Source organism: Xyrauchen texanus, chromosome 43, assembly GCF_025860055.1.
Source record: "Xyrauchen texanus isolate HMW12.3.18 chromosome 43, RBS_HiC_50CHRs, whole genome shotgun sequence".
NCBI classification, from domain to species: Eukaryota; Metazoa; Chordata; class Actinopteri; order Cypriniformes; family Catostomidae; genus Xyrauchen; species Xyrauchen texanus.
In genome coordinates this window covers 10385538-10409580 of record NC_068318.1, presented here as the reverse complement: position 1 = coordinate 10409580, position 24043 = coordinate 10385538, and the positions used below count along the sequence as shown (strand labels likewise).

Below are 24043 nucleotides of genomic sequence, written 5' to 3'. Positions count from 1 at the left end.
TATTATCAACAAATAACATGTACAAGAGTAACTTCCATATTGCAACAGAGGAACATATCACATGCTTCACAATACAAATGTAAAAACACACCTGCCTGCAATTTTTGTATTAAACCAAAACACTCTCATTAGTTGTTTCAGGTGTGTTTAATTAATAGTTGCATTCAGAGTTGTGGCATGGAGCTTCCTTGTTTTTGGTTACATTTGCAGGTGCGAATGATTCCTATATTGTTTTCCACTTACAAATGTATTTTATTCTTTATTATATCAAATTAGTTAAAACATTAAATACTAACGACAAACTTTTAGTAAAAGTATAAAAAAAAATGCAAAACCTTGTAATATAAAAGTTTTAATCCACTAAGGGTGTCATTCTCATTTATTTGTTTATTTATTTATCTTTGGAACCAATTCCTAACGTTTGTTGTGGCAAAAAAAATTATTAACCAACCATTATCACTGCGTAAGAGACACTCTGAGTCAAACAGTCTTTTAAAAGAATTTATTCTTGCAAGAAGGACCCAGTCATTACACAGGAGTTAATCTGTGCCATGAGTGAGACGAGAAGGGGAGGGCTGACTTGTTTTTATACTCTTTTATCCCAAGGTTTCTTAACAGAAGCAGATCCTCCCCCTCTGCATTCCTCAGACACAGGGGCATTCCCTTGAAATGACTATCACTGATCAATGAGTATCAACATTTCTACAACAATTCCCCGCTTTTTATCATTCAGATTACTCAATCACAATAATAAAAAGACAAATTTTAAGTCATATCATCACACTTACACTCTTCATCTCTGATTTTCGCATAAATGATAACTCTCTTAAACATTTGTGAAACAACATTTGGAAAAATAAAAAGCTTAGGCTGTTTTTTGTGGGATAGTCCCCTTAAGTATTAGCAAGCAAAGACTTTATATAAAGCAGGGCTAAATGAGTAAACACCGTTACTGCATGTCTGACATAAAATCAGACCCTCAGTCACCTCAGTATAAACAAGGAATAGTGTACAGATTGAGTAGGGAAAAACACATCAATTTAACATTTTGGTTATGTAACATCCCTTGGTTATGTCAGCAGGCTATAAAAATACAAAGAATAAAAGTAGAATAAAATCCCTCATTTCAAACCCTCTCCTTGTACGTCATCTCGTGACATGGATGACCGCTGCTTATAACCCTCTTTACATATTAAAACATTCTCAGAAAGGGAAGACATACCTCATTTTAACACATTTCACAGTAGCTCTCGCTACTTGTATCATCATATTTGTGTTCATCATCCTCTGGATATACTGTCATTTTTTCAATTGAACAGACACCCCTGATTTAACCAGTCTCTGTACTGAACTGGAAACACACGTTATGATGCATGGTAAACATAACATTTACATTTACATTTATGCATTTGGCAGACGCTTTTATCCAAAGCGACTTACAGAGCCCTTATAACAGGGACAATCCCCCTGAAGCAACCTGGAGTTAAGTGCCTTGCTCAAGGACACAATGGTGGTGGCTGTGGGGCTCGAACCAGCGTCCTTCTGATTACCAGATTACCAGTTATGTGCTTAGACCACTACACCACCACCACCATATAACAATATCAACAGTCTTATCACCGCAATTGGTAACACAGTTTGAATCAGCCAATACCCCCATCCTCCCCAGAGATTCATAAACCAAGTAACCCATGTACTCTCAACATGTTCTGGCTCTTGTACAGCTTTTCTCATGTGTTCAATTACATTCGTGATGTTGTCGCTGTAATCTGGATTATTAAAACAACAAGACATTCCCAACATTTTGCAAACTCCCCCTTTCTCTGCAGTTAATATATCAAGAACCAACCTGTTTTGAATGACCACATCTCTTAACTGTTTCATTTCATCATTTATCATTGTCAAAGCATTTTCTGTGCTATTAGCTATTGCTAATACTGTCCATGCTAGCCCATTTATCTTATTAATTGTTACCGTTGTACCCACCCCTAAGAACAATGACCACCCCACATTGCTGCATAGTGCTTTGGTAAATCCCCAGGCAAGATTTCAACATTTCTTTTTGTTTTTTGTAGTCATAGTAGTACGCTTTCACGTCGCCCCACTTGCATGGATCTCTGCAGACATAGAAAGGTGCATACTCTTCACTGCGTCCCTCACAGTTCGGACAGTTCTTTTGAAATGGGTTGCAGTTGAAAGTCACACTTGTTCCTTCCTGAATCGTGATGATTTCTCCTTCCAGGCCACGCATTGGCTCCATGAACATAAACGCGCTTCTCTTGACATGTCGGATGGTATTGTTTGGCGCCGTTGTCTCAGTCCAGTTGGTGTGGTTTTCTGTTGATAACACTCTCAGGCCCTCAGTAAGGTGCAGTATTATCATACAAATTGTCACTGCAAGCAAAGTCATTATGCACATACTCTTACCCAGACCACACATTCCCGGCACTCTGAATGGGTGCCACGCTCTCGGACGCTCCATTTCTTCCGTTTGCTAGATCAGTACTGCAGCTGTGTGACCAGAACGTGTGAAGAAGTTCAGTCTTTTGAAGCACTCAGAGTCTTATCTGTTTTGCTGATTAACGGTGCTCAGCCGGATGCTGTTTCCACAACTAGGGCTGCCAGCCTTTTCCAGTCTCCTCCCTTCTTCTTTTATCTGGCTCCTCTTAAACACACACAGCTAGAATGCAGGGGTCTGTTGTTAATATTCCTTGAATTATTTTCAGTTTGTACCTTTTCACGATGATTACTGCTTGTGACCACACGATGGGGTCCACTCTGCACACAGGCCGTGTTATTCTCTGTGGTTGGCCTTGCTCTTCCACTGATAGTGGTGCTTGGTGTTCAAACTTGACCTCGGAGTTTGTTGACATTCACTCTGACCAATCTTTTCCTGTTCCTGATTCTACTGCGATGTGGGCGGAACTTTCCTGCAATGGTTGGCATGAACCCACGTAGCTCTCTCTGCGACCTTCACTGGTGTGTGAGTCGTTAGTAGCACTTGGAATGGTGCCAGCCACCTTTTCGCCTTCCAGCTCTTTCTCCTCAGGTCATGAATCACAACGAAATCGCCAGGCCTGATCTTATGCAGGAAGGTTTCAGCAACCTTCCCCTGAGCAGCTTTCACCTGAACACAAACATTGGACAACAGAGAAGAAATTTCTCTGCAATAATTCAACATGTCATTCTCACACAGATCTGTTGATGGCAGCCGTTGTCTACCCCCTCTATTCCCATGAATGGGGGTCTACCAAAAAGTATTTCAAATGGACTTAAATTTATTTTGACTCCTTTTCTCTTTCTGGTGTACATCAACACAATTGGGAGTGCTTTAACCCATGTGAGCCCAGTTTCCTCACAACACTTAGCCAATTTGTTCTTGATCGTTTGATTCTCCCTCTCAATATTGCCTCCACTGGCGGTGTGGTAACTGCAGTGTGTTCTCATGTCAATTCCCAAAAACTGACCCACCTGCTTTATTGCTTCATTGACAAAGTGTTTCCCATTGTCCGAGCTGATTTTCCTTGGAATTCCCCATCTCGGAACAATCTCGGTTAAAAGAGCTTTCGCTACTTCTGCCGAGTCTTGTTTCGAGGTTGGGAAGGCCTCAACCCATTTGGACCACATGTCAACCATCACCAGGCAGTATTTCTGTTTCCCACAAGGGGTTAACTCAATGAAATCCATCATCAGATACTCAAAAGACCCCCCTGATGGTGGTTGAGATACTATAGGTGTTTTTATCCCTCTTGCCACGTTATGTGTGTTACAAATGACACATCTTTTGCAAAAATTCAGCAAATATCGTGAAACCCTTTGTAAACCACAATTCTTTCATTTGCGCAACCATCCCCACTTTTGATACATGGTCTAACCCGTGTATCAACTTTCCATAATGAAGAAAGAAGTGTTTGGGTAAACAAGGCATGCCATCACAGCTCATCCACACGTTCTCCTTAAAGCTACAGCCAGCTGCCTTCCACTGTTTTTTTTTCCTCCTTGCCTGTGGAAAACGTTGCATGCTCTGTAAACAAGAAGAAATGTTGAGGTTATTGTCAGATATCAAAGCACACGCAGTCAATTTTGTCTCCATCGCTGCCGCGGCCTTCGCTGCTGCATCTGCTCGTGTGTTTCCTGTTGAGACTGAACTGTTATCGTTAGTGTGTGCTGTGCATTTGCAAATCGCGACCTTGTCTGGTAAAAGTATGGCCTCCAAAAGCTCAGACACAAGAGATGCATTTAATTTCAAAAATTTTCTGTGCTTCCATAAAGCACCAAAATCGTGTGTTACCCCAAAGGCATAACGCGAATCTGTGTAAATTGTCACACATTTGTCTGCCATAAGTTTACATTCTTCTGTTAAAGCAACCAGTTCAGCTGCCTGAGCTGAATAATTTGATGGCAGGTTGCAAGATGTCACAACCTCAAATTCAGTGGTTATCGCGCAACCAACCTTATTCTTTCCTGTTTGTGGATCTTTGGAAGCCGACCCATCCACAAAGAGGATATTGTCACAATTGTCTAATGGCGTGTCTAATAGATCTGGACGTGGTGTGCACACCTGTTCAAGCGCTGACAGACAACAGTGATGTCCCTCGCCATCCTCCTCTGTGGGGAGGAGTGTGGCAGGATTCAAAGTTGTGCATCTTTTAACAGTTATGTTTGGCATGTCCAATAAAATTGTGTGGTACCTCAGCCATCGGGCTGTAGATATATGTGACATTCTCTGTTCTTGCAAAATCATGGAGACTGTGTGTGGAACCATCAAAGTTAAATCAGAATACCCCACAAATTCCCTGGATGCCAGTACTGTCAGTTCAGCAGCCGCCACAGCCCTCAAACAGTGTGGTAGCCCTGCTGCTACTGCATCAAGTTTGGTTGAAAAATATGCCACAGGTCGCAGTCTGTCTCCATGAGTCTGCAAAAGAACAGAAGTCATAAACCCATTTTTCTCATCAACCATCTGAACAAACGGTTTGTTTACATCAGGCAGGCCCAAAGTGGGAGCCAGAGCCATTTGCACTTTAATGTTAGCAAATGCCTCTTCGGCTTCGCTTGCCCAAACAAGCTTGTCACATGACCTCAGCCCTTTCCCTGTCATCAGGGCTTGCAAAGGCTGTTCAAGAATGGCATAATTAGGAATAAATGTACGACAATAAGCACACATTCCTAAAAATGACAATAATTATTTTTTCGTAATTGGTTTTGGCATATCTTTTATGGCCTGTACACGTTTGTCACAGATGGATTTACTGTTTGATCTGATAACATGTCCCAAAAACTTTATTTCCTGTTTCACAAACTGCAATTTTGAAAGACTGACTTTGTGTCCCTCCCCTTCTAGGTGCTTCAAAAGGGACACAGAGTCAGCCACACACGTAGCTTCATCACATGCACGGATCAACAAATCATCCACATACTGCACTTCAATCTCAAAATCACATTTTGACATAAATGCCCCTACATTTCTGCTGTGTTTCACTCCTGCACTTATTTCAGCCCAATCTGTTGCTTTCATGCATTCTCTCACAAAGGGGCCCAAATCTGCCCACAGCTGCTCTTTAGCCTTGATCGCTGATTAGGGTGGCAGTGTTCACTGCTATCAAATAGAACTGCATTTGTTTTTCTGTCAGGCAAGCTGAGAGCGCACACACATTTTCTGTCCAGAAAATCGTATCAAATTTCAGTCTCATTTTCTACCCCGTTAAACCACCCCTCCTCATATTGTGGTTCCCGCTCAATTACGACATGTGACGTGCAATGCAATTGGTCAGGCGTCATATTTTCTTTGTTAAATGACATGGTTCAATCTTTTGCCAATTTCAAGATAATTTTTGCCCAATCATAATTTTTCACACACCATTCATATGCCCACTGCGGTTCAAATTTAGAACAACATTTTTGTGGTTCTTCCTTAATGCTAATTCCAAAGGAAGTAAGGGTCAAACTTAATTCACACATTAAATCTCTGTCCATTAGAGGTACCGGACAAGCTGGTGAACACAAAAACGCATGTTTAAATGTCCTCCCCTTCTCCTTTGACTCACACTCTAAGGGCACTGTGAATTTTTCAGAAACCAAATGGTCCTAGGCCAAAGTGCTCTTTATGCACTGAACCTGTCAATTTTGGGACACATGGCAAGTCACATGGTCGTATCGTAGAATGGCCAGCCCCAGAATCTACCAAAAAAAACTTACTAACGTCCCCTCAACTAACATTTGATATCTCAGCATTTGTAAAAACCCTGAACTTTTGTACATTCTCAAACATTCATCCAAAACATTGTCACATAAAACTTCAGTCACACTGAAAGATTTGCAAGCATTGTGTTCACTGCAGAGAGCAGTATGTAAATCAGTGTATGTGTGTGGTTAAAAAAAAATGTTCACTCCTTTTCTGTAGCCTCTTGCCGAGCACCCTGTATCCGGCCCCCTCCCTCGCTGCTCTCTCAAAGTCCTCGTGGTGGCGTAGTGACTCCAGGTGGCGGAGGACGAATCTCAGTTGCCTCCTCTTCAGAGGTGATCAATCCACACATTTATCATGTGGCTTGAGTGCCATTTAGATGTTTTTTCTTAATTTAAAATCTTAATTTTGAAAAGCCTCTTAACTATGAATGGAAAATGTAGTTAATGTTTTTTCAAGTTATATAACTATTCAGCTAAGTTTATTGCAACTTTGATAGAGACCACACATTTGTAATTTTCAAGCATCTGAAAAGGTCCAAATGGTTTGATATTCAACATGCACCATAAATACACCTCCAAGTTTATTCAGATTGCAAAGTGGTTGAAAGCAGTGCATTACATCTTCCAGAAATGGTGACATATCTTGTAATTAAGGGAAAACCTGTAACACTTGACTTAACTACTGCACAAAAGAGAAACGAATGTGAAGTCAATCAAACCTTTATTCAATTCACTGCAAAAGGGAGGAATAAAACCAGATAAATAAAACTTCATTACAGTTCTCTGTTATTAAGTTCCTCTTTGATGCAATAATGAACAGGACTAAGTACATCTTCGGATGGAGCCGTCGCCACAAATGACCCAAAGCACTCCCAGGTCAAAGGACACATGCTTGTGGCTATTGGGACAGACAGCATACGAGGTCCAGCCAGAGCCAGTGGGATTGGATCGAGAGACGCCAACTCTGCAGTAGAAAAGAATGATTGTGATTTCTTGTAGAGAGTACGAGATGAATTCTAAAAACATGCTATTGGACTATCCAGCTCACCTTTGGTACAAGACCCCTTGATAGTTGACACCATAGACACTGCCATCAGTTGCTACTTCAATCATAGTCAGAAGTCCAGAAACATTCTCAAAGGAGCCAGAGCCTCCGCAGTTATTACTAGACACACCCTATGTACGAAGACAAAAAGATGCAGTCACTCATAGCAAAAGCAAATTTGTTGCAACTTTGCCAATATAGTACTTGCAGCATAGATGCATGAAGCCTACTTTACTAGTGTAAAGTTACAACCTGGTGTAAATTTACCAGCCCCATCTAATATCGACCTACCAATTCTTTAGTCAAGTAGTTTAATTTCAAATTGAAACATTACCTTCATGATGTAGATGTTGTCATTGCTGTTCACTCCCCAACAGCTGTACGGGCCACAGCTGTAATACTTCAGCTTTCCAGTAAGTTGCACCCAAGGAATTGTGCTGGATGGGCCATTGTTGTTAGCATCCATATTTAAGCAGTATATGTCATCATTCATATTTACACCACAATGAACTGATCACCTCCAGCATCCACCTGTTTTAGAAGGCCTATGAAAACATAATTAATCTGACTATACTGCATACTAATAAGAACTATAAACTATGTAAATGGGATAACACACTTTACCTGGAAACTGCACAAAACGGCCACTCTGAAACTTGAAGATGTTATTTGTCACATTCACCCCCAGCTGACCAGCAGGACCAATACTGAAGTGTTTGAGAGGTACATTTATCTTTGTAAAGATGTTATCAAACAAGACAAAGACTTCATTCTGATTGTTCACTCCAACCACTGAGCCCGAACCAGCATCTATCTGCTTCAGTGTTCCACTCATCACCTCACAATTCAGAGCTAGAAATAAAACAAATATGCATATTCAATATTCCAATTTTATGAAAGAATGGGAATAAAATAAATAAAAAAATAAAAACACCCAAGCCTACCCAAAGTGTAAAGGAACTGGCAGCTGAAGAGTAGTAGGATGCACTGATAAGCCCACATTGTTCCACGATGAAAATTGTTTGCTTGAACCTGTTCATAAACAGAATGCATTTTAATCGGTGAACTCAAGAACAAGCATGTTTTTCCTTTTTAGCAGATATCAAAAAATTATAAAAACCGTACATGTGTTTCTCTTGATTTCCAAACCATAACTCTGCATTACCTGTAATGAATTACCTGGTTAGACAACTGTCACATCTGCTGTATACCCCGGAATTACCTTCCAGACCTTCCTGCAGAGTTTTATATACAGCCATGACAAAACAAACCTTTTTTTTTTTTTTTTCATACTTTATTATCAACAAATAGCATGCACAAGATTAACTTCCATATTGCAACAGAGGAACATATCACATGCTTCACAATACAAATGTCAAAACACACCTGCCTGCAATGTTTGTATTAAACCAAAACACTCTCATTAGTTGTTTCAGGTGTGTTTAATTAATAGATACATTCAGAGTTGTGGCATGGAGCTTCCTTGTTTTTGGTTACATTTGCAGGAGCGAATGATTCCTATATTGTTTTCCACTTACAAATGTATTCTATTCTTTATTATATCAAATTAGTTAAAACATTAAATACTAACAACAAACTTTTAGTAAAAGTATTACAACAAATGCAAAACCTTGTAATACAAACAAACGTTTTAATCCACTAAGCGTGTTGTTCCCATTTATTTGTTTATTTATTTATCCTTGGAACCAATTCCTAACGTTCTAGGAACATTCTCATTTGGTTCCATTTCATCAGAGGAACAAGTGTGTGTGATTGTGTGTGTGTGAGAGAGAGAGACAGAGAGAGAGGGAGTGTGTGTGAATTGGTCAAGAGGAGGAAGTTTGTTAAAATGTCAAACTGTCTATGAAGTGAACATATCTCTGTTCCATCTTAACAGGATTTTTTGTGGAATGCTGTTGTTGCTAATAAGTATTTTTGGAATGAGGATGAACTGAGAAATGAGGGAGTGTGGAAATGGGTTGATGGCACCACATTGACACCTATTTGAGTGATTACTGAATTTCACTGATCATTTGCCAGACAATTTCTCTACAGTCAAAAATAACTATCCTACACAGATTTGTATGGATATAAATCAGTTGCAAAACTCGAGAGCTTGCATATTTGTAAAAATAAATAAATATTTGTACTCGTAAGTTGAAACATACACTAACAGCACCGATGTGAAAGCTTGTGTTTCGAATTCACAAGACAAGAAGTCACAAATGTGTAAAATGGGGTGCCTGGGTAGCTCAAGGAGTAAAAACGCTGAGAAATTATGAGTTCAAATCCAGGGCATGCTGAGTGACTCCAGCCAGGTCTCCTAAGCAACCAAATTGTCCCGGTTGCTAGGGAGGGTAGAGTCACATGGGGTAACCTCCTATAGTGTGGTATACTCTCTTTAGGGCACATGGTGTGTTGTGCGTGAATGCTGCGGTGGATGCCATTATCCCTCCAAATGCACCATGTCTCTGTGGTAATGCTTTCAACAAGCCACATGATAACATGCATGGATTGATGGTCCCAGACACAGAGGCAACTAATTAATTAATCAACTAATTGGCCTGTACACTTAAATTACATTTATATATTTATGAAAAATAATACCTTGATAAAATGTTTAATCTCTTTTCATGGGTTCAGTGTGTCTAGTGGTAGCATGTCCACTAACCATGCATATCAACCTGGGTTTTCAAAGGTTATGTGCATGACATTGGCATATGCTTATAACTACTCATGAACCTGCCAAAAGATAATGTTTCAGAACAGCATTTATTTTTTTTATTTTTTTGTGGAGAGCAAGTACAAATGCCAAATTGACTAATGGGTGAGAATAAATTAGAATAAACTCTGTGAAAGCATGATCAATTTCATCAGAATCTTAATTCTGTTTGTTTGGCAAAATCTTACATTTATTTAACCATGGAAGCGAGCCCAGCAGAAGGGTCTTCATCAAACGTAGAACGGATTCTGTCAGCCCTCTCTGATCAATCCGCAACCATTCAGAGGCATGACCAGGCTATGTCAGAGAACCTTCACCTTCAGAGTCATCAGTCTCAAGCCGCCTCATCCCGAGACCCACCACCTGATCTTTCATCAGGTCCTATACTTTCTTTGCTGTCACAGCCCAGACTACCAGCCCCTGAACGATTTGATGGCAGCCCTGACATATGTAGAGGCTTCATTACCCAGTGTACCCTGGCCTTCCAGCTCCAGCCCAGCAGCTTTCCCGCTGAAAGTAGTAAAGTGGCCTACATCATTACCCTTCTCACAGGCAAGGCTTTGGACTGGGCCTCAGCCTTATGGGATCAGAAATCCCCACTCATAACCAACAGTCAAGCTTTCATTTCTGAGATGAAGAGAGTATTCCTGCATCCAGCTAGTGGGGGAGATGTGGATCATCCCTTGCTCCATCTCTCCCAAGGTACCCGGAGTGCAGCAGAGTTTGCCATCGAGTTTCGCACCCTTGCCACGGAGAGTGGATGGAATCAACAAGACTTTAGAGCCACCTTTCACCACACCTTGTCTCCTGAGCTCAAGGACGAGTTGGCATTCTGGGACCCCGCACCTGATCTCGAGTCCCTCATTGACGTAGCCATCCGGGTAGACCATCGCCTTAGAGAACGCCAACAGGAGCGACAGCAGGAGGTCAGATTGCGGGAGTCTGCCAACCCAATCATACTGCCTTTGTCCCCTATCAACCCCGAGGAACCCATGCAGCTGGGTAGACCCAGAATTTCCCAAGCGGAACGCAACCGACGGATGATGAACAGGTGCTGTCTCTAATGTGGCAAGTCGGGCCATTTTCGCCTTGCATGTCCTGAGTTGTCGGGAAAAGCCAACTCTCACCCAGGAGGAGGGGGGCCAGGGCGAGTATAATAACCACACCCTGCTCGGCGACCTCTGGTTTGTCCATCCATGCCACTCTTACCTACATAAGGGAAGTCAAGTCAAACCAAGTCAAAACACCTAAAACCTTGTCAAATACGCGGTCAATAGCCCATTAGGATATGGGAACGTGTCCGAGGGTCCCTGTACCCTGCGCGCCAGCCTCAGAACATTTTTCAGGGCCCCGGGGCGGGCGCCCGTTCCTTCAGGGGGTCCGACGGGGAAGGTCTGTGACGCGGAACACCGCCTCGGGCGCAGAGGACCCCCTGCCACGGGCGTTTAAAGGAAGACCCCCGAATATAGCCTCTCCTGCGAATGGGAGAAATTGTACGTGGGATGTCCAGATCTCAGCTCTAGACAGATTTAGGAAGCTGAATTCTCTGTTTATGTTCCTCTCCAAGCCTCCTCTTTCTTTGGTATAAATTTCAAGAAGATCGGAGGAAGTAGATAATTTTGCGCAAAAAAACTCAAACCCCTTTGAGTTTTTTTGCGCGAAATTATCGACTTCCTCTGATCTTCTTGAAACTCACAACATAGATAGAGGAGGCTGAGATTATGACAGAAACACAATTTTCAGCTTCCTAAGTCAATCCAGAGCTGAGATCTGGACATCCCACTGTTATGAATGAGCAGCGAGGCAGACGAGGAGGTGCGGATTCAAACGCTTTGAAAGATCAAATAAACAAATAAACACAAAATAAAAACCCACAATGGGGAAACAGGAAACTAAAATACAGAGAACTCGGGCAGGGAAAACACACCAGGCTAACAACACTCAACGACAGACAAGGAGAGAACAAGAAGCAGGGCTTAAATACACAGGGAGTGATGACTAAATGGGACACAGGTGAGAACAATGAACAAAATGGCAGTGATGATGACAGGTGGATACTGGGAAGTGTAGTTCTTTTAACAACAGACTAGTGAGACAGTGGAGCTAAACAAGGGACAAAAGTGAACCTATGGAGTGCAAAAGTGACAAAAATGGTAAACAAAAAGGGCAACAGTGAAACAAGACAAGGTAAACATAACAGAGCCCCCTCAAAGGATCGGATTCCAGACGATCCTAAAGAACAAAAAACCAAGGACAGAAAACCCACAAAAAACAAAATGAGGGCACAAGGGGCAGACCGGGGGTACAAGAACAAGAAGGCAGTCCAAGGGGCACAGAGGGCAGGCAGGAAGTCCAAGGGGGCAACGAGGGGTAGACAGGCAGTCCAAGGGGGCAACGAGGGGCAATGAGACGGTCCACGAGGGCCCAAAGGGAAATGAGACAGTCCACGGGGCCAATTAGGCAGTCTCTGGGGGCACAAAGGGACAGGTTGAGAGGGCCAGGGAGGTATCGACCGGGCAGGGACAGGTTTAGATGGCCCGGGGGCTGGCCATAAGGCAAGGGCCGGCTCAGGGGGCCTAGGAGGAGGCCACAGGACAGAGACTGGTTTTGGTGGCCTAGGAGATGGCCATGGGGCAAGGACCGGTTCAGGAGGTCTGGGAGCTGGCCACAGGGCAAGGATAGGTTCAGGAGGCCTGGGGGTTGACCACGGGATGTGGGTAGGCTTGGGGGACCTGGGTGGTGGCCGCCGGATAGGGACCGGCAGAGCCGCGTGAGGCGGAGCCAAGGAGGACTTCGGAGGCGGAGCCGTAGAAGACTTGGGAGGCGGCGCCGAAGGAGGCGTAGGCAGGACCGTGGGGGGCTTAGGAGGCGGAGCCGAGGGAGGCCCAGGATGCGGAGCCGGGAAGGAACTAGGAGGCGTCGGAGGCGAGGCTGAGGGAGGCTCCGGAGGCTGAGCCGAGGGTGGCTCTTGCGGCGGGGCTGAGGGAGGTGGCGCCGTAGGAGGTTCTTCAGGTGGTGAGCTGGAAGGCTTCGGAGGTGGAGCCGAGGAAGGTTGAGCCGTAGGTGGCTCGAGAGGCAGAGCCGTGAGAGGCGGAGCCGTAGGAGGCTCGGGTGGCGGAGCCGTAGGAGGCTCGGGAGGCGGAGCCGTAGGAGGCTCGGGAGGCGGAGCCGCAGGAGGCTGGGCCATAGGAGGCGGAGCCCTAGAAGGCTCGAGAGGCTTGAGGGGCAGAGCCCTGGTAGGCTCGAGAAGCTTGAGGGGCGGAGCCCTAGAAGACTCGAGAGACTTGGGAGGCGGAGCCCTGGAAGGCCTGAGAGGCTTGAGAGGCGGAGCCCTGGAAGGCTCGAGAGGCTTGAGAGGCGGAGCCCTGGAAGGCTCGGGAGGAGGAGCCCTGGAAGGCTCGAGAGGTTTGAGAGGCGGAGCCCTGGAATGCTCGAGAGGCTTGAGAGGCGGAGCCCTGGGAGGCTCAGGAGGAGGAGCCCTGGAAGACTCGAGAGACTTGAGAGGCGGAGCCCTAGGAGGCTCGGGAGGAGGAGCCCTGGAAGGCTCGAGAGGTTTGAGAGGCGGAGCCCTGGAATGCTCGAGAGGCTTGAGAGGCGGAGCCCTGGGAGGCTCGGGAGGAGGAGCCCTGGAAGACTCGAGAGACTTGAGAGGCGGAGCCCTAGGAGGCTCGGGAGGAGGAGCCCTGGAAGGCTCGAGAGGTTTGAGAGGCAGAGCCCTGGAAGGCTCGAGAGACTTGAGAGGCAGAGACCTGGAAGGCTCGAGAGGCTCGAGAGACTTGAGAGACGGAGCCCTGGGAGGCTCGGGGGCGGAGCTCTGGAAAACTCGGGAAGCTCGGAGGACAGAGCTCTAGGAAGCTCGGGAGGCGGAGCTCTGGAAAGCTCGGAAGGCGGAGCTCTGGAAAGCTCGGAAGGCAGAGTACTAGGAAGCTCGGAAGGCGGAGCTCTTCACGAGCTAAACACAAAAGAAAAACCCACAATGGGGAAACAGGAAACTAAAATACAGAGAACTCGGGCAGGGAAAACACACCAGGCTAACAACACTCAACGACAGACAAGGAGAGAACAAGAAGCAGGGCTTAAATACACAGGGAGTGATGACTAAATGGGACACAGGTGAGAACAATGAACAAAATGGCAGTGATGATGACAGGTGGATACTGGGAAGTGTAGTTCTTTTAACAACAGACTAGTGAGACAGTGGAGCTAAACAAGGGACAAAAGTGAACCTATGGAGTGCAAAAGTGACAAAAATGGTAAACAAAAAGGGCAACAGTGAAACAAGACAAGGTAAACATAACACCCACGTACAATTAGTCCCATTCGGAGAAATGAAGGTTTCGTGGACAGTTGAACTTTTGTGTTTTGAAGGGTGCACTATGTTCAGGGGGAGTCCTACAGTCACCTAAATGTGATTAAATGTCATAAAATGGATCCTGGAGTTATTAAAATGCCGTCCACCAAGTGATGATTTCAGCCAATGCAATTAAATTGCAATTGGGTAGACCCACTTCCAATCAAAGTAATACAATTTGTCCCATTAAATCGATTGGAACTGGGACTGCCCACATGCAATTTATATGCACTGGCAAATGATGCTTTCCTTTCAGCACCACTTAGAGGCTATCTCCCTCTCAGGCAGCACCATGGGCCCTTTTTATGTTCCTGGTGGGATAGTGAGAGGAAGCTGGGCTCGTTGTAAAGGTCTCAGGCAGCCCTTTCGATCGAGGTCAGTCCCGAGGTCGTAGCCCGAGAGCTGAGATCTGGACATCCCATGTACAATTTGTCCCATTAAATTGATTGGAATTGGGACTACCCACATTCAATTTTTGGGATGTGCATATCTCAGCTCTAGACAGACTTCGGAAGCTGAAACTTGTATTTCTGTTCATCTCCAAGCCTGCTCTTTCTATGGTATAAATTTCATTAAGATCGGAGGATGTCGAACATTTCGTGCGTACCTTAAGGGTTTGTGCGCGCAAATGTCGACTTCCTCAGATTTTCTTGAAACTCACAAGACAGAAAAAGGAGGCTTGGAGAAGCACAGAAACAGAGGTTTGAGCACAAAAGGTCTGTCCAGAGCTGAGATCTGGACATCCCACGTACAATTAGTCCCATTCGGAGAAATAAAGGTTTTGTGGTCAATGACAGTTTTTTGTTTTGAAGGGCTCAGGTTGATCAGTGGGCTTCACTGAGTCACCTAAATGTGATTTTAAGTCATAAATTTGATCCAGGAGTTAAAACATGTCCAAAAAGTGATGATTTCAGCCAAAGCAAATAAATGGCAAGTGGGTACACCCACTTCCAATCAATTGAATGGGTCAACAATCATCACTTGGTGGACTTCATTTTTATAACTCCAGGATCACATTTTTGACTTAAAATCACATTTAGGTGACTCTGTGAAGCCCCCTGAAACACATAAGCCCTTCGAATTTGTGTATTCTGTACAGAATACACAAATACAACATGTTTATGCAACTTACAACTCATAAAAATGCATCATTTGCCTAAAAAATGAAAGTGTCCATAAGCATTTTGTCCTATGGAGACTCAACAGCAGGTTTATGGGCTATTCATTTGAAACACTTAACATTTACATGCAGTTTTATTGACAAAATCCCTTTGGCAGCACTCAGAATACACAATACAACAAGTTGATGCAACTATCAACTCATAAACATGCACAATTAGCTTCAGAGTGAGACTCAAAGGTCAATGATTAATCATTACCATTGTAATTGTCTTATAGTTGGAGAACCATTGAAACTGGCTTGAAAGTGGAGATGGGGGGAGGGGATCCAAATACAAGCCAAAACATGCAATTGAGGTTGTAGTGGGAGGAAACGTCTCGGTTACCTACGTAACCTCGGTTCTCTCTAGATGAGGGAACGAGTATTGTGTAAGCTAGCTTACGCTACGGGAAAGATTAATCTTTTCTGAGATATTGAAGCCAAAAAATTATCCTTAATTTTGTATCATTTGTCAACGCAGTGCAGCAACTGCAGACCTTGAGCGGGCTAGCTAGCGAGCTCATTGGTTGCTCTGCGGCAACTGCTGCAGCCTATAGACGAACTTGCGTGAACTCGCGCCCAATGAGAGGCGCCCGCGAGCTCACTGTCCCAAAGCCCGCCAGAATGGCCGTGGCTAGGGTGCATATAAGCGCAGTTCGTAGGCTGGAACCCTGGTTTTTAATGAATGAAGCGAAAATCGCTCGTGGCGCGAGCACGGCCAGCTACGATATACTTGTTCCCTCATCTAGAGAGAACTGAGGTTACGTAGGTAACCGAGACGTTCTCTTACGAGAGGTTCTCTCGTATTGCATAAGCTAGCTTACGCTACGGGAACCCATTGTCAATGCCGTGCGTGCCAAGCATCCACTGCATGAGCCCCAGGGGGGTGGGGGGACCCGGGGGAGCCCTTGTGAGTGGGGAAATAATATTTGGCCGGCAAGAGTCGTGGTCAGTGTGTGTGTGATACATAAGCACATAGTGGGAAGGGAAAAACAGAGCGGCGGTGCCGGTCTGTGTGGAATGTGTCCCATTAGTGCAGCTCACCAGGGGAGCTGTAGCGTATTAAACCGCTAGTAGTTTTGCCTGCAGAGCGGGCACTTCCAGATTGTAAAATCTGACAAAGGTGGAGGGGGAAGCCCAGCCCGCTGCCACACATATGTCCTGAATGGAAATCCCGCTGGACCATGCCCACAAGGAGGCCATGCCTCTGGTATGGCAGGTCTTTCGACGCGTACGCGGCAGCAATAGCGTCCACTATCCATCTAGACAGTGTCTGTTTCGAGGTGGCGAGACCCTTGGTGCGCCCTCCGAACGAAATGAAAAGCTGCTCAGCGCGTCTGAAAGAGGCGGAGCGCGCAGTATACAATCTCAGTGCTCTGACTGGGCAAAGGAGATTTGTGTCGCGTTCGCTATCGGATGCTGGCAGAGCCGATAGGGAAATAATCTGTGCTCTGAAAGGAGTACCGATCACCTTGGGGACATAGCCGTGTCTAGGCTTTAAAATGACCTTGGAGTCACTTGGTCCAAACTCCATACACGCAGCCCTGACACGCGCGTGAAGGTCTCCCACATGTTTAACTGATGACAGGGCAGTCAGAAAAACAGTTTTGAGTGAAAGGTATTTCAAATCCACGGATTCAAGCGGTTCGAAAGGGGGGGCTTTCATAGCTTCGAGAACTACAGAAAGATCCCAGATAGGAACCGATGGGGGGCGCGGGGGGTTCATCCTTCTAGCTCCCCGAGGAAGCGGATGACCAGCTCGTTTTTCCCGTGACTGGCCGTGCAGGGTTCGGCGAACGCCGCGACGGCCGCCACGCATACACTTTGAGCATGGATGGGGATCTGCCCTTATCCAACAGCTCTTGTAAAAACACGAGCAGTGACGACACCCCACATGTCCGTGGGCCCAGGTCTCTGTCGGTGCACCATTTTGAAAACACCGACCATTTGGACGCATAGAGTCTTCTCGTGGAAGGGGCTCTAGCGTGTATGATAGTGTTCATTACTCCTTCTGGCAAAGCGACGGGTAGTCGTTGATCACTGCACGTGCAGCGCCAACGCTCTGGGTGGGGATGCCAGATCGTGCCATGAGCTTGAGAGAGGAGATCTGCTCTCACTGGGATGGGCCACGGGGCTGTCAGTGACAGCTGCGTAAGCTCCGGGAACCATGTCTGATTCTCCCAGCCGGGGCTATGAGGAGCACCGAGTGGCGCGTTTCCCTGATCCTCTGCATTACCTGTGGCAATAGCGAGGCGGGAGGGAAGGCGTAAAGCGGACGTTGGGCCAGTCCTGGGCCAGCTGCGTCCTCGCTTCGAGAAAAATTCTGGGCAGTGAGAGTTCTCTTCTGACGCGAAGAGGTCTATCTCTGCTCTGCCGAATATTTGCCATAATTTCTGGACTGTTTGAGCGTGCAGGGACCATTCCCTGGGGAACATTGTCTCTGGACAGTCTGTCTGGGCCGTCGTTCAGGTGGCCTGGCACGTCGCGTCGCCCTCAGCGGCGCAGGTGGCCCTGGGACCAACTTAGTATGCGTTTTGTCAGATGGAAGAGGTTCCTGGATCTGACACCGCCCTGACGGTTTAGATAGGATACCACAGATCTGTTGTCCGAGCGGACCAGGATGTGGTGACCCTGAATGACCGGGAGGAAGCGCCGCGGCGTGCTCGACTGCTATCATTTCCAGACAATTTATGTGAAGGAGCTTTTCCTGAACTGACCATAGGCGAAAACCGGCGAGCCCTCGCGAGACCGCGCTCCAACCCGTGTTGGGCGCGTCTGTCGAGATGACTTTTCGGCGAGATACAGCTCCCATCGTCACTCCCCGCTGATACCATTCGGCCACCGTCCAAGGCTGCAGAGCTGATATACAGGTCTGAGTCACTCTGATCGGCTGGCGGCCTGTGGCCCACGCCCGGCGATACGCGCGGGTGTTTAGCCAATGCTGAAGCGGGCGCATGCACAGTAAACCCAGCTGAAGTACTGCTGCGGCTGAGGCCATGTAACCTAACAGAGGCGTGAGGCTGTTTATCTGACGCGCGTGCCATGTAGATAAGCGAGCCGTCATTGCCACAGAGTCTAGTTCTATTCCAAGGAAGGAAATTGCCTGACTGGGCTGTAGTGAGCTCTTGGTCCAATTGACTGCAAGACCCAGACTGTTCAGATGACTGAGGAGAACTGTCCTGTGAGACAGAAGCTCCGTATGTGACTGTGCCAAAATCAGCCAATCGTCCAAATAGTTCAGAATTCGCAAGCCCTGACTCCGCAGGGGTGCGAGCGCCGCATCCATGCACTTCGTGAAAGTATGGGGTGCTAAGGACAGGCCGAGCGGAAGGACGGTGTATTGATAAACCTGACCGTCGAGGCGAATCTCAAGAATGGCCTGTGACGGGGATTTATCTGAATCTGAAAATAGGCATCTTTCAGATCGAGAGAAATAAACCAGTCTCCCTAGGCACATCGCTGAGGAGTTTCCTGATTGTAAGCATTTTGAGCGGTCTTTTTGCAAGCACCTTGTTCAAAACCCTGAGATCTAATATTGGTCTGAGGCCTCCGTCTTTCTTGGGGACAAGAAAATAATGGCTGTAAAACCCAGACTCAGCTCAGTGAAGGCGGCACTCTCTCTATGGCCCTTTTGCACAGAAGGTTTGCTATTTCTGAGCGAAGCATGCAGGCTGCTTCCGTGTTCATAGTAGTTCGAGCGCGCCCTGAAGCGGGGAGGCGGCGATCGAACTGTAGCAAATAGCCCTGTTTTATTGTGCTTAACACCCATTTGCATATCCCTGGGATAGCTTCCCACGCTTTGAAGCGTAACACTAGAGGGTGAATGGCCGAGTCAGCCCTGATTGCCGTACACAGCGGGCTGAACAGAATGTGTGGCGCTTATTGTGCTTATGCATGACTGCTCGCAGACAGCAGGGACATGCTGTTCTATGAGTGACTTCCGATTGAGATGAATGGGGAAAGAGTCACATCTGTTAAGTGATCTTGCGAGCATAGTCACGAGCACGGGACTTACACATAGAGAGGTGTTTGCTGGCCGTGTGACAGAGCGGGCAGAGAGGGGCAGCGCACGCGGGCTCGTGAGGCATTTATTGACTCTAACACTCGAGCGGGCTGTGCCCGCTTTATGTGAGTGTGCTCTGATAGGAACAAGGGAAGTGTAATGCTTGTGTGTAGGTGTGAACACTGGATTGTGGGCACATTTTCTACACATAAGACATGTTTGCTCTCTGATAGGGACACGGGAAGTGTAATGCTTGTGTGTAGGGGTGAACACTGGATTGTGGGCACATTTTCTACACATAAGACATGTTTGCTCTTTACAAGATCTTTTTGTGTCGCCGTGAAAACGGCGTTTGAGTGCAGGCAAGCGGGTAGTAACACCAGCTTGTTGGCTGCTGAATTCACCACTGTAGTAGCCTGAGAGAAGGGGACTGACAGGGGCTGAAGCTTTGACGGTGGTCCGCCGCGGCGGGACTGAGCCATCGCTTTTTCAACAAAGCTAGGAGGACTTCGGTTGTTCAGGTTTCAAGCGCAATCTTAGGCGAGGCCCGCGGGGCGGCGGTCTGCGGCGGCTGTCTGAGCGCTGATCTGGGGCGGCCGCCCTGTCGACGCTGGGAAGTCTGGCTTTGTTGAGCTGGGCGCTGTGAAGATGCTCGTGCAGGAGGCTGGTTACGTGGGCGGCCTGCAAAGGAGCTAGCACGGCGAGGCAGGAAGAGATTCATGGCTTGGGTGGCTTTCTGGACTTCCGAAAAACGGTCAACAATGCCACTTACCGCGGAACCGAAGAGACCGGACGGAGAGAGCGGCGCGTTGAGGAACGTGGAGCACTCAGCTTCTCCCATGTCAGCTAGCGTTAGCCACAGGTGTCTCTCGGTTACAGTCAGTGAGGCCATGCACTTCCCTAGGGCTTGAGCTGCAGCTTTGGTGGCGCGAAGGGCGAGGTCCGTCGCGCTCCTTAGATCTGTAACAGCCTCTGGGTGCCTGCCTTTCTCATCCCATTCCCGAAGAAGGTCCGCTTGGAGGATCTGCAAGACGGCCGTGGAATGCAGAGCAGATGCGGCTTGGCCGACGGCGGAATAGGTGCGGCCAACACAGGCGGAAGTAGTTCTGCAGGCCTTAGACGGGAGCACTGGCTTAGACCGCCATCTCGCGGAGGGCGGGCAAAGGTGTGCTGCTACCGAATCCTCGACCGGGGGGATGGAAGAGTAGCCCTTCTGCGGCGCCGTCCACTGAAGCGAGAGAGGTGGAGACGTGGGATCGAATCCTGGCGAGAGAGGTGCGTTCCACGATTTAGAGAGCTCGGCGTGGAGTTCCGGCAGGAAGGGGCGGCCGGACGCTGGCGCCAGCGGTGACGGCTTTGAAGAAAGCAGCCGTCGAGTCTGTTGGGAGCCTGCTCAGGGGCGGTGACCACTCGAGCCCGAGGCGGTCGACGGCCTGTGTGAGGAGGCGTATCAGTTCCCTTCGACTCGGCGCGGGTCCTGCTGGATTCCTGGGCGATGAGGAGGCTTGTGACCACTCCTCGCTGTCGAAGCCATGATGGAACAGCAGCCCTTGTCCTCCGCCTCGCTCTCCGAGGTGGCTGCAGTGCGGCCGCTCGGCGGCAACTGCGCGTCCCGGGGGGGCGGGGAGGGTGAACGCGTTGCTCGAGGGAGAGGCTCCGGCGAGACAGTCGCTTCTAAGATCCGGTTCCGGCAGCCTTTGGGAGCGGCGCTTCTTCCGGCGCGGCGAAACAGCAGGCGGCGCGGCGGCTGCGCAGATGATGTTGCGGTCTCCGGCGCTGAGAGGGGTGCGGCATGAACCGCAGGTGCGAGGCATCTTTAAAAAGACGCTCGTGCTCTTTTGTGAAGTTCACTGAGGAACTAGTTTGCTTTAAAAAGGATACGTCGCCGGATGGCGTAGCTCACAGGATGGCTGAAGGTGGCGGCGCCGGCTTCTTCGAGCGCTGTCCAAGCTTGCTTGATGCCCCCCGAACGGCGACGTGGCTTCTTGCAGTTTCAGAGATGCGAAGAGCTTCGCTGAAGAGATGAAAATCAGGGTTCCAGCCTACGAACTGCGCTTATATACACCCTAGCCACGCCCATTCTGGCGGGCTTTGGGACAGTGAGCGAGCGGGTGCCTCTCATTGGGCGCGAGTTCACGCAAGTTCGTCTATAGGCTGCAGCAGTTGCCGCAGAGCAACCAATGAGCTCGCTAGCTAGCCCGCTCAAGGTCTGCAGTTGCTGCACTGCGTTGACAAATGATACAAAATTAAGGATAATTTTTTGGCTTCAATATCTCAGAAAAGATGAATCTTTCCCGTAGCGTAAGCTAGCTTACGCAATACGAGAGAACCTCTCGTAAGAGAACAGTATGCTTTATTATGTTCCTTTATGAAATAGTACTCAACTCACCCTAATTTAACAAGCTGATGCAACTATCAACTCATAAACATGCACAATGAGCATAAAAAATTAATTCCCACGAGCCATGCATTTGGTGCCATTCAAACAAATTGGAAGTGGGCACTTCCTGTATGATTCGGTGAAAAAAGCCTTGAATCATATGCCAGCAACTTCAGCCGTCGAGTACTCCTTCCTGGGGCCTTCAGATACAACATGTAACGAATTCATGTCCCTTGGTGTTAAGCAAGTAAAAATCAAGAAAAATATTCCTGAAAAATGATTGTCACATTACACACATTAGTCAGCCAATGAAGCACTTAACAAAGTCATTCAGACTTGAACCTTTTCACAGTGACTATGGGGCCCCTGAGAAGCTACATATTTCAATTTGGAGCCATTTGGACCTTTCCAAGTCATGTCCACGGTCCCGCTGTGAAAATGAATGGTACAAATTGTAAGTGGGATTGCTCTTCCCGATGTCCCAAAGACCCCAGATTTTGCACGGTGACACGTCAAGGGCCCCTTATCGACATACTAAGAGGACTAAGGCCTAGGGTGCAAAAAAGTATTTTTCATCAATTTCAACAGATCTCTCAATCAATGAGACAGGCTGCATTTTGGGCCTGTGTGAGACAGTCCGTTCATCGGAGCCTTTAATACTCAGCAATCCCCCAGGGCTTCCAATCTCTAGAACCTGACTCGGGGGCCCCTGGCGATCAGATATCTGAAATTTCGAGGTCCTGCGACCTCGGGAACCCCCTTTTCTAGACGTCCCACTATCCCTTTCAATCAATGCATTTTTCACAACGTGTTTGTGGACAATGTCCCTAAATGGGCCAAATGAATGGAAAATAAGGTCAAAAGGTCACGAGACTCTCCACGCTGTCTAAGGGCACCCTGACGATGTGCATATGTCGATTTCGAGTCGTTCAGACCTTTCTGAGCCCCGTCCTCCAACCCATTGTAGAAAACATCCCATGTACAATTTGTCCCATTAAATTGATTGGAATTGGGACTACCCACATTACATTTTTGGGATGTGCATATCTCAGCTCTAGACAGACTTGGGAAGCTGAAACTTGTATTTCTGTTCATCTCCAAGCCTCCTCTTTCTATGGTATAAATTCTGTACAGAATACACAAATACAACATGTTTATGCAACTTACAACTCATAAACATGCATCATTTGCCTAAAAAATGAAAGTGTCCATAAGCATTTTGTCCTATGGAGACTCAACAGCAGGTTTATGGGCTATTCATTTGAAACACTTAACATTTACATGCAGTTTTATTGACAAAATCCCTTTGGCAGCACTCAGAATACACAATACAACAAGTTGATGCAACTATCAACTCATAAACATGCACAATTAGCTTCAGAGTGAGACTCAAAGGTCAATGATTAATCATTACCATTGTAATTGTCTTATAGTTGGAGAACCATTGAAACTGGCTTGAAAGTGGAGATGGGGGGAGGGGATCCAAATACAAGCCAAAACATGCAATTGAGGTTGTAGTGGGGGGAAACAGTATGCTTTATTATGTTCCTTTATGAAATGGTACTCAACTCAGCCTAATTTAACAAGCTGATGCAACTATCAACTCATAAACATGCACAATGAGCATAAAAAATTAATTCCCACGAGCCATGCATTTGGTGCCATTCAAACAAATTGGAAGTGGGCACTTCCTGTATGATTTGGTGAAAAAAGCCTTGAATCATATGCCAGCAACTTCAGCCGTCGAGTACTCCTTCCTGGGGCCTTCAGATACAACATGTAACGAATTCATGTCCCTTGGTGTTAAGCAAGTACTTTAAAATAAATCAAGAAAAATATTCCTGAAAAATGATTGTCACATTACACACATTAGTCAGCCAATGAAGCACTTAACAAAGTCATTCAGACTTGAACCTTCTCACAGTGACTATGGGGCCCCTGAGAAGCTACAGATTTCAATTTGGAGCCATTTGGACCTTTACAAGTCATGTCCACGGTCCCGCTGTGAAAATGAATGGTACAAATTGTAAGTGGGATTGCTCTTCCCGATGTCCCAAAGACCCCAGATGTTGCACGGTGACATGTCAAGGGCCCCTTATCGACATACTAAGAGGACTAAAGCCTAGGGTGCAAAAAAGTATTTTTCATCAATTTCAACAGATCTCTCAATCAATGAGACAGGCTGCATTTTGGGCCT

General features: G+C 46.7%; 1 pseudogene; it reads right to left on the bottom strand.

Moving 5' to 3' along the window:
- Nucleotides 1-6855: 6855 nt before the first annotated feature.
- Nucleotides 6856-24043, bottom strand: part of LOC127635702 (fish-egg lectin-like) — a 43100-nt pseudogene continuing 25912 nt past the window's right edge.